Source organism: Ips typographus, linkage group LG4 (assembly GCF_016097725.1).
Source record: "Ips typographus isolate SLU linkage group LG4, UJ_Ityp_2.0, whole genome shotgun sequence".
Lineage (NCBI taxonomy): Eukaryota > Metazoa > Arthropoda > Insecta > Coleoptera > Curculionidae > Ips > Ips typographus.
In genome coordinates this window covers 7,836,175-7,844,964 of record NC_138425.1, presented here as the reverse complement: position 1 = coordinate 7,844,964, position 8,790 = coordinate 7,836,175, and the positions used below count along the sequence as shown (strand labels likewise).

The following is an 8,790-nucleotide window of genomic DNA, read 5'->3' as shown; positions in this document are numbered from 1 at the left end:
AACCTAAACGACAACTTTGGCTGCAGTATCGTCTTTTCTAAACCAAATAAGGCAATTAAGCTGCGCACTCTTCCTCGGCTACTAAAGTTTGGCGCCGAATCTGACTAAAATTAAATGTTTCTAACAATTTAATAGTATTAACTAGGAATACAACTTTCCCAACAAATTAGGCTTGCCATTTAACACAGATGTCCACTTGTCCAGGGTCCAGTAGAGGGTCGCCAAATATGTTAATCATTTTACGTCGGAGTGACGTTAACTGGACGTATACAAGGCGTCCTGCATATTGAATAGTTGACCGGAGGCGGTCTTGACATTAGTCGAGAGCTCAACTTTATAAAGTGCTGTTTGTGGTATGGAATTGATTAACCTTTTATCATTATTTTCACCAGTGTTTAATTACGTTTTACCTGAAATCTGTCAGAAAATTTATTATTACTAACAACTTTGAGCAATTATATCTGTAGAACGTTTGGAATAAATTCACCAATAAGGTCATAAATGTCTTTTTCTAATTTTGGCATATAAAGTGACACTTTTCAAAACTGATTAGAGTGACAAAACGTTTTACTTTTCGTAACTAGTTACGAAAAGTATCACTTTATGTAACTAGTTATGAAAAGTTCATTTCATCACTCCCTGTTTTTATGCATTTCCGTAGAAACATATGGGCCGACATCCATCATAACATGTCGTTGTCACTGTTTATACAAGGTGCTATGAAAGTGAATATTTGTGTTAAATCACTTTAAAAGATGGTTTTCGCAGCTTTTTGGTCAAAATTAGAAAAAATTATGTATGCAACACGTTTCGAAAATTTCTTATTGTGTAACTCATTCACATTGTAGGACTTCGCTGCGCTCGCCCTACAAACATTCATTCGTTACACAAAATCGAACTTTTCGTAACTGGTTACATAAATAGCTATTATTGCACTGCAATACCACTTTTAACATTTTTTTTTCTGCATGGATTTACAATAGACGGCTAAATATGTCAAATGAGTGTTTGTGATCTTTGGGGTTAGAAGTAAGAAGTTAAAATGTCAAAATAAACTTTTTTAAGTTGTTGATATTCAGTTTTTTAATAGTGTCGGTGTATAGCTGTTATTCATTATGTGCATGGGTAACTGATCACAATGATGAATAATAACAAAAAGGAAAATGTGCAGTGCAATACCAACATTTATTAATGTGTTAGCTTGTAATGACAAACTGAGGAGTAAATCATTTAATGCATTGAAAAAAGCGGACATAAGTGTACTAACATTTCATACCATCATTAAGGCTTTTTAGATTACATTTTTGTTTGTAGAAGTACCAAAATACAGAACACCCTATACAATAATTATAAGTATTATAACCAGAGAAGAACGATGAAATATGTTTCCCACTAAAACCTAATCTCAATCTATTCTAATAATTGGCATTAGTCGCCCAGTCGCTAATCTGCCCGGTTTCTGGACCTGGCTCCGGAAGAATAGCGAAGGATTTGCGATGCTGGCCATTTGCACCGGCACAAATCACTTTTACTGCCCATAGAGAACCTTTTGCTAATGCCGCGCCTTGAATATCTCAGATTTAATTTCCACTCTTAAATATAAATACTATGAAGCGCTCCGTTTTATTACCTTGCTTTTAATTAATTGCCTTTGTATTCCCTCTGTCGCTGGCAATAAACTGCCATCGGTTTAAGGGGTGAATTTATACATAAAAAAATGGTCCCCTAAGGGAAACGCTTTCAAACTCACTGAGGTCAAAGTGTATAAATACTCTATCAGCAGTTTATCAATCCCTGCTGTTATTGACAACATTAAACGGATATGAATTTATAAAGAGACGCCCGTAGCCGGAACGAGAAACCAACAGGGGAAATAAAGGAGAAAACTTTGCATTCTCTGTTTAACATAATTTAATTTGTTAAAGCGGGCTAATCCCATTTTTCTCGAGGAACGGAGAAGAAGCACTTTTAAAAACGGTCCCAAAAACAATAATTTCTCTTTGTTCGCAGGAAAATGACAACTTTTATTTACATCGGGGGAAATTTAAGAAAGATTTCCTCGGAGAAGACGGACCAATTGTTTGTGAATTCTTACAAAAGTACGGCTTAATACATTTTAAGGGAATAAATAAACTGCCACCGGGATATACACGGCTATACAGGAAACAGGAAGGTGCTGATTATTTATGATACATTTTTCTCTAATTTACATTTTTCTTGCTGGCTTAAAATGTAACTGAGCGTCCTTAAATTTTATTAACTGCCCATATTTCTTCTATTCAAGACTTTTGAAATCGCTCTAAGCGACGAGCTCTTAATTGCCAAGACGTTTTCCATGGAATACACATTAGTGAGTAACATAAGACTAATTGACATTAATAAAATACCCCAGCTCCTTAATAGATGGCGGCAAAATTAGCTACTGTTTTATCACTATTAGGTTCACAAATTCAATAATCATTATTCTCTTTTCATGGGGATGTTGAGCAAGGAGACGTATAAATGGGAAATGGGGCTTAATTAATGATCCATACAATGAAACTCTTGTCGAGCAACAATTGAATTCGAGCTAAATCATTTGTCAGGTGAAACATCAACCGTTAAAAATGAGAATTTAACGGGAAGGGTCTAGACGAAGGAATGTCTAACGAGTGCAAATTGTCTGGCACAGTATATTATTCTTAAATGTTTCTCAAGTAGATACCTATCAGAAATATTTAAGAAGAAAATCTCAAAATACTATTTCTGTATAAAGTGCTTTTGATAACAGTTTTTTGAGATATGTAATTTATATAATGGTGTGTATCATACTTTTTAAAATTATGTTAAACATAATCCATGTCTGGAATCAATTTTTGCATCTTTGTTATATTTAAAAAAATCATTTACATGAATAATTCAAAATCTTCTTAAGCCTGGCAAGAATGTCATGGTTTTGTCCCATCCATTCCTTGGATTACTGTCATCGTTTTGAAATAAAGAAACTCGTTTCGACAAATTCCAGAAGACAATATCCTAAACTGGTGAACTTATGGTATCGGAACGGGTCGTTGAAATTCTTCGTTAATGCCGCCTCCTTCTGGACCCATAACGTGTTATACAGTGTGCTATAAGGTGCCCGATATACGTCTGCTCCGTTTCGTAAATATCGTTGTTAACCTGGCGGACAAAGTCCAGTTTGGGTCCCCAGACTCTAAGCACCACGTATTTAGATGTCCGGTCCTTATTTACTACCTCTTGAGGAATATATCGGGGAGGGAAGTTTGCGGCGAAAAGTATTATAATTTAGTAGGGAACTTTGTTGTTGCTGGTGGATTATTATAATAAACTGTTGTTCTAACGAAGTTATGAAAACGCTCTTTGAAAGTCCGCGGTGCAAATTTTGTTAATTGGCTTCGTGCGCCGCAAAAGTTACTAAACTAGGACTCATAATTTTAGTCTAAATTGATGCCAGTTTTGACGTCACACGTATACATAAATAAAATTCAATAACTGCCTCCACACAATACATAGTTTTGTTCCGGAGTGGATGTACGAACCAAACACGAAATGAATAGCTATGCAATTGGTAATAAATTAAAAAGTTTTTTCCGATGTACATTTTGAAGCTCAACGTCACCGGCTGATTTACGGTAATTTTGTGAAAATGAACGCGAATTCCCATTTTGAAGAACGAATATATAATTTATAGGTGCCCCGGTATGACTGCATTTGTAACGATTACGCTTGATTTATCGGTTTTATGGAAAGATACTTTTCTGTTTTATCAAACTTTCCAATTGTCCGTGAATTTATTTGCCTTCTGCCAATTTTGGGTGGACTTGGTTAAATTACATTTTGATTTAATGCTTCCAATAATGCTTCCATTTCTAGATAGAAACTCCCAAAATTTATTACTTTTCACGCCTTTTCTCAAATCAATTTGGAGTTTCATTTGTAATCCATTATTACAAAACACAGTTTATTATATTACACTTAAAAAATGCAATTGAGAAAATTTTAATGTTTATTTTCAGGTTACTAATAAATATAGTAAATTCTTCATTTTGTCAAGTGATTATTTTTACATTATTTAATTTTTTTTGAAAAAAGAAAAAAAAATAAATATATGCCCTTGCTGTGCATTGCAAACCTCTTGGAGCAAAATAAAAATTTGACAAAATTGCACTTTTTGCAAAAATGACTGATCATTCAATTTTTGAATGATTGTAACTTTTTTATTTGAAATCTTATAGATTTCACTAAAACGCCATTAAAAAGAGGATACAAAATTAGCCAAAACTGGCCTCTCATCTTACCGAGATATTGAATTTCAAAAAGTAGTAAAAAAAGACCCCTAATAGCCTTCTTTCAATTTGTTTGAAAAATGAAAAATTTTAAAGTGCCGTTTTTGTACTTATTTTACCTAATTTAAGATCCTTTGGTATAAATATGCCCTTTGCTGTGCATTGGAACCCTCCTGCAGCAAAATGAAAAATTGCCAAAATTGCACTTTTTGCAAAAATGAAATTTTTTCAATTTTTGAAGAACCAGAATTATTCATATTTTTTAATGATGCTCAATACAGCAAATTTTTAGTGTAGCAGGTGCTTTTACCTATTATATCATCTCTCTGGTAATTTATAGAAATATTGTTGGGGTAATAATATAAGCGATTAATAAATCCTTTCTTAAACCCTACCGAGTTTGTCTTGCATACGAATCCATTTCCCAGAGTGACAAGTAGTGTCCATGTCAGGCTAAAATTGTTTTAAAGGCTCTAATTAATTAATAGTGTTATGTCGTGCTGAAGACAATGCGTTCGTCCTTCTGTTGACGTAACACACAAAGGAACCGTCGTGACAGGTCCTTTGTGAAGACAACAACAGAGAGCCGGACCTCCGGGAAAAGATCTGTCCGAGATGTCCGAATGAGTGGCAATTAGCTCCAGGCGAAATAATTAGATTTAACTGAGTTTTAATGCATCCATTGAACGTGGACCGAGAACAAAGTTTGCAAAACATGTTGGTCTTCTGAGCTCAATAAACAACGTTTTATCGCCGACCAGGCTCAAATATAATTCATAAATGAAGTGCAATGGCACAGTAATAATGTTGAACATGGTTGTTAGTAATGGACATTAACAGCCCGATATAAATAATTCTGAACAATAATTTGCCACCGTTGCGCCCCGGTTTTAAAATAAAGCATCGAAAGGACAGTATGTTGCCGTAATTATAAGTTTTAACTGCAGTTTGTTGCTGTTCAACCCCCGAATCAACTCCCATCAATTGATAAACCGCACTGAACCAGGTGGACTATGCGAATCATTCTAAGTCTAAGACTAGACCATCACAAAATTAACCCTTTATAATAATTTTTCGGCAAAACCCATCTGCGTATTTACCCTTTGTCATTCCCGTACATTTTTATTGGCTCTTTATATTGCCTTTAAGTTAGCTCTAAAACACTCAAACAATAAAAACCGCCATAATCATAACCCAAACAAGATAAGCCCCGTCTCAGCCATCCTCCCGGCCCCTAAACCGTCTTGTTTATCGTTATGTCTCTGCGATAATTTAAAATTATAACAATTATGCTAAGTGTACTTAACAGACAAAATTAATATTCAAAATGTAACGCTACAACTGTTACAGCGTTCTTAACATTAACAAAGGTAAGTTATAACACTCTTCTGCACGCTTCTGCTGAAATAAAGTAAAGCTTAATGGTAAGGGCTGGTGCAAAGAGGTAATTTGCGATGATGTGCATGTTAAAATTCAGTTTTGGATTATTATTTTCGATATTACTTATACGGGGTGCTGAGCATCTGCTTAACGATTATTGTAAATTTTACAACTGGGTATTTTGCTAAAACAGCGTTAATTCTAGCTACCAAAAATTTGATGCAAAACTGTATAAAAGGGTTTCTCAAAACAGTCAGATTAGTAACACTGTAAAAATTTGGTACTACAGTAGGAAAATACTTAGTTTGGAAACATTGCTGAAATCCGAGATTAAATTAGAAAAATTTTCACTTTGGCAATTTGGAAAAATTGCACAAATTTGCTACCAAATTAAGAAAATGGTAAGTTTGGCACCAATTCAGTCGGAAAGACCATTTTTCTTTAATATGTCTGACTAACTCTCAGAAATACCAACAAATTTCGATAACGTGAAAAGATTCTAATGTAAAATCCTTTAATCAAAACCTAATTAGAAAAAACTCGGACACGTCAATTTTACTTATGTCTGGAAATGGTCGATTACGAAGAAAATAAAGGTATAGAAAAAAGTTTTAAGGTTTCTAAATGTCTAACAACAGGCAAAATTTTATTTTCTATACGTCTTCAGTCAATTCTAAGTAAAATTTATAAGAAGCGTGTATCTAAAGTCAACAGTTTTGGTTAATTGAGATTTTAAAATATACGTTAAATTTTTTTAATTTGCTCCGAAGTTCCAAGAGCATTTTGAGAAATGTTATTAAGTTCATGCACTATCCTTGCTTGTTGTTAGCAACTTTTTGATATTTTAGTCTGTTTTTCTATAGTTTTCAGATATACGAAGTGGGCCCAAAATAAAATACAACCATTCACTCTTTGGGAAATGCAATACGCGTTTATAAATTTCAAAAATCCGAAAAGATTTAGTTTCGGACGAAAAACAACATAATGGCAAACAGATACTACTGTAGATCCAAATTTAGGATCACTATTGTTCAGTACTCAAGTTTGTAGTAACTTGCAGGTCCTCACTTATAATAACAAATTAAAATAAACAAACTTAAATTAACTACAAATGTAATTCCAAAAAAATATTCACTTTTGTGTCTTTCATTTAGTGATTTTTGTTGCTGATTCATTTTTCTTTTTGGTTAATCGCGCTTTTCTCCTTTTTGTCATTGTTTTCTTCTTCTTTGTCTGTTGCTGTTTCCCTTGTTTCTTCTTCACCAAATAGCAAAAAAATGTGCAAGTATAGCAAAAGTTTTATAAAATTCCTCACACAAACATTAATTAATCTTTGAGGATTGTTTTAACTTGTTCCCTCCAGGTTCAGGATCTCCATACTCTCCTAAATCTTTGGTGAAATGATCAATTATTTGCTCATCTTCCTGGGAGTAATAAGTCGAAATCCCCGAAAACAAACAGAATGATATCCCTCAAGGAAGATAGGAGCACTAAGCCAGGGAGATAATAACCCTGCAGTAGAGCGAGGCATCATTTACATTTTTTATCTGGCAGAGTGTATAATTCAGAAAAGTAACTGGCGCTCGGATCCAGAGTACATTATACAGAGGGACATAATTTTCAGTGGTTTACGGCTGTCTGGAAACAATACATGAATCACCAACACTCCCCAGCCTAGCCGTAATGGATGTGTACTTTCTGGATTAAAAATGAAGCGTATTGAAAAATTTTACGGAGAATTTCTGTAGCTAAGCTCAATAAATCTGTCTTCCGTCCAAGTTTACAGAAATTGTTAAAACTTCTGCCCAACGTCTCATTATAAACTGCAGACCTCAAATACGTCGGACATTTGCTGAACCGCTCGTAATCATATCTCACGATCGTATTTCTCAACAATATTGGCCACAATTGGAAAACCCAGCCAACGGACGCAGCTAAGAACCAATAAGTTAAACCCGATGAAGGACATAATATCGACGTTTGAGTCAATAAACTCAGCTTTTTATTTCATAAGTCTTGCTTTTGCTCATGTAAGTTTCAACATAACTTGTGGGATTAGCTTTGAAATGTTTTGGATCATTGGTATCCCCAATCGTTGAGCTCCAATACGGGAATTCATCGAATAAGAAAGACGACTAGACGATTTTATGTAAACTGTCTCAGTTTCTAGGGAGGTCACAATCCAGTGATAAGTTATTATTAATTAAACAACCCAAACGTCGTGCGGTTATGTCAGTAAATGTGCGGAAGCTTAAGTCGTCAGAGAATTTCGTGAACTAAGCCCTTCTTTGATGTGGAGACTCGGATGAAAACCGGACAGGCTGTGGTCACCCTGTTCCCATTCACAAACGGAATTGTTGCGACTGACTTAACCTCCACTGTCAAGTTTCGTTTCGGAAACCTTTGATATTCATCATGGATATGTTGTTATGCATGTTGTTGCGAGAAACCTGCATTATGCAGTCAAAACGTAAGAGAAGCTTTGCAAGGGTAATCTGAAGGGATTACTCTCAAGTTCAAGGATTTTTTAGATACAATGTATAGATTTCTGTTAATTGATAATTTTGGTACTGTAGACAACGCTGACTTGGTCAGTCTCTTCTGAATTCTTGTGATGCTGCAAATATACTTTGCATATTCTGGGAGCTTTGAGTATTATTATCAAATCAGTTCAAGTCACACTGAACGTTGTCATATCTCTGTCTTCCAGTTTCCTGATAAAACTTTCACTCTGTATACAGGGTGTCCCGCGAGGTAAGGGACAAAACTTCACTACGTGTTCTTTAGGTGAATTCGAGTCAAAAATGTTCTATGAACATGGGTCCGCAAATGCTTCCTTGCCGAGATATGCTTTTTTAAATTTAATAGTGATTTTGTGCCGAAAACTACAATGGCTCTCATCCACATCATTAAAAGGGCTAGACTATGCTTACAATGGGAAAATGGACACTTTGAACAATTATTATAAACAGTTATTTTCCAAGAGGTATTAATTTTTTTTGTAAAAAAATATTTTTGTGAGGTTATTGTACTTTTCAACACAATAAAACTATTAAACTTAAAAAAATCGTATCTTGGTAAGGAAGCATTTGCGGACCCATGTTCATAGAACATTTTCGACTCG

General features: G+C 34.6%; 1 long non-coding RNA gene across 1 annotated transcript; it reads left to right on the top strand.

Annotated features, from left to right (window-relative positions):
• Positions 1-1,037: 1,037 nt before the first annotated feature.
• On the top strand, positions 1,038-1,616 carry LOC145727439 (uncharacterized). Its single transcript, XR_014177885.1, has 2 exons — positions 1,038-1,259; positions 1,315-1,616. It is a non-coding gene; the product is annotated as an uncharacterized LOC145727439 (long non-coding RNA).
• Positions 1,617-8,790: the final 7,174 nt, after the last annotated feature.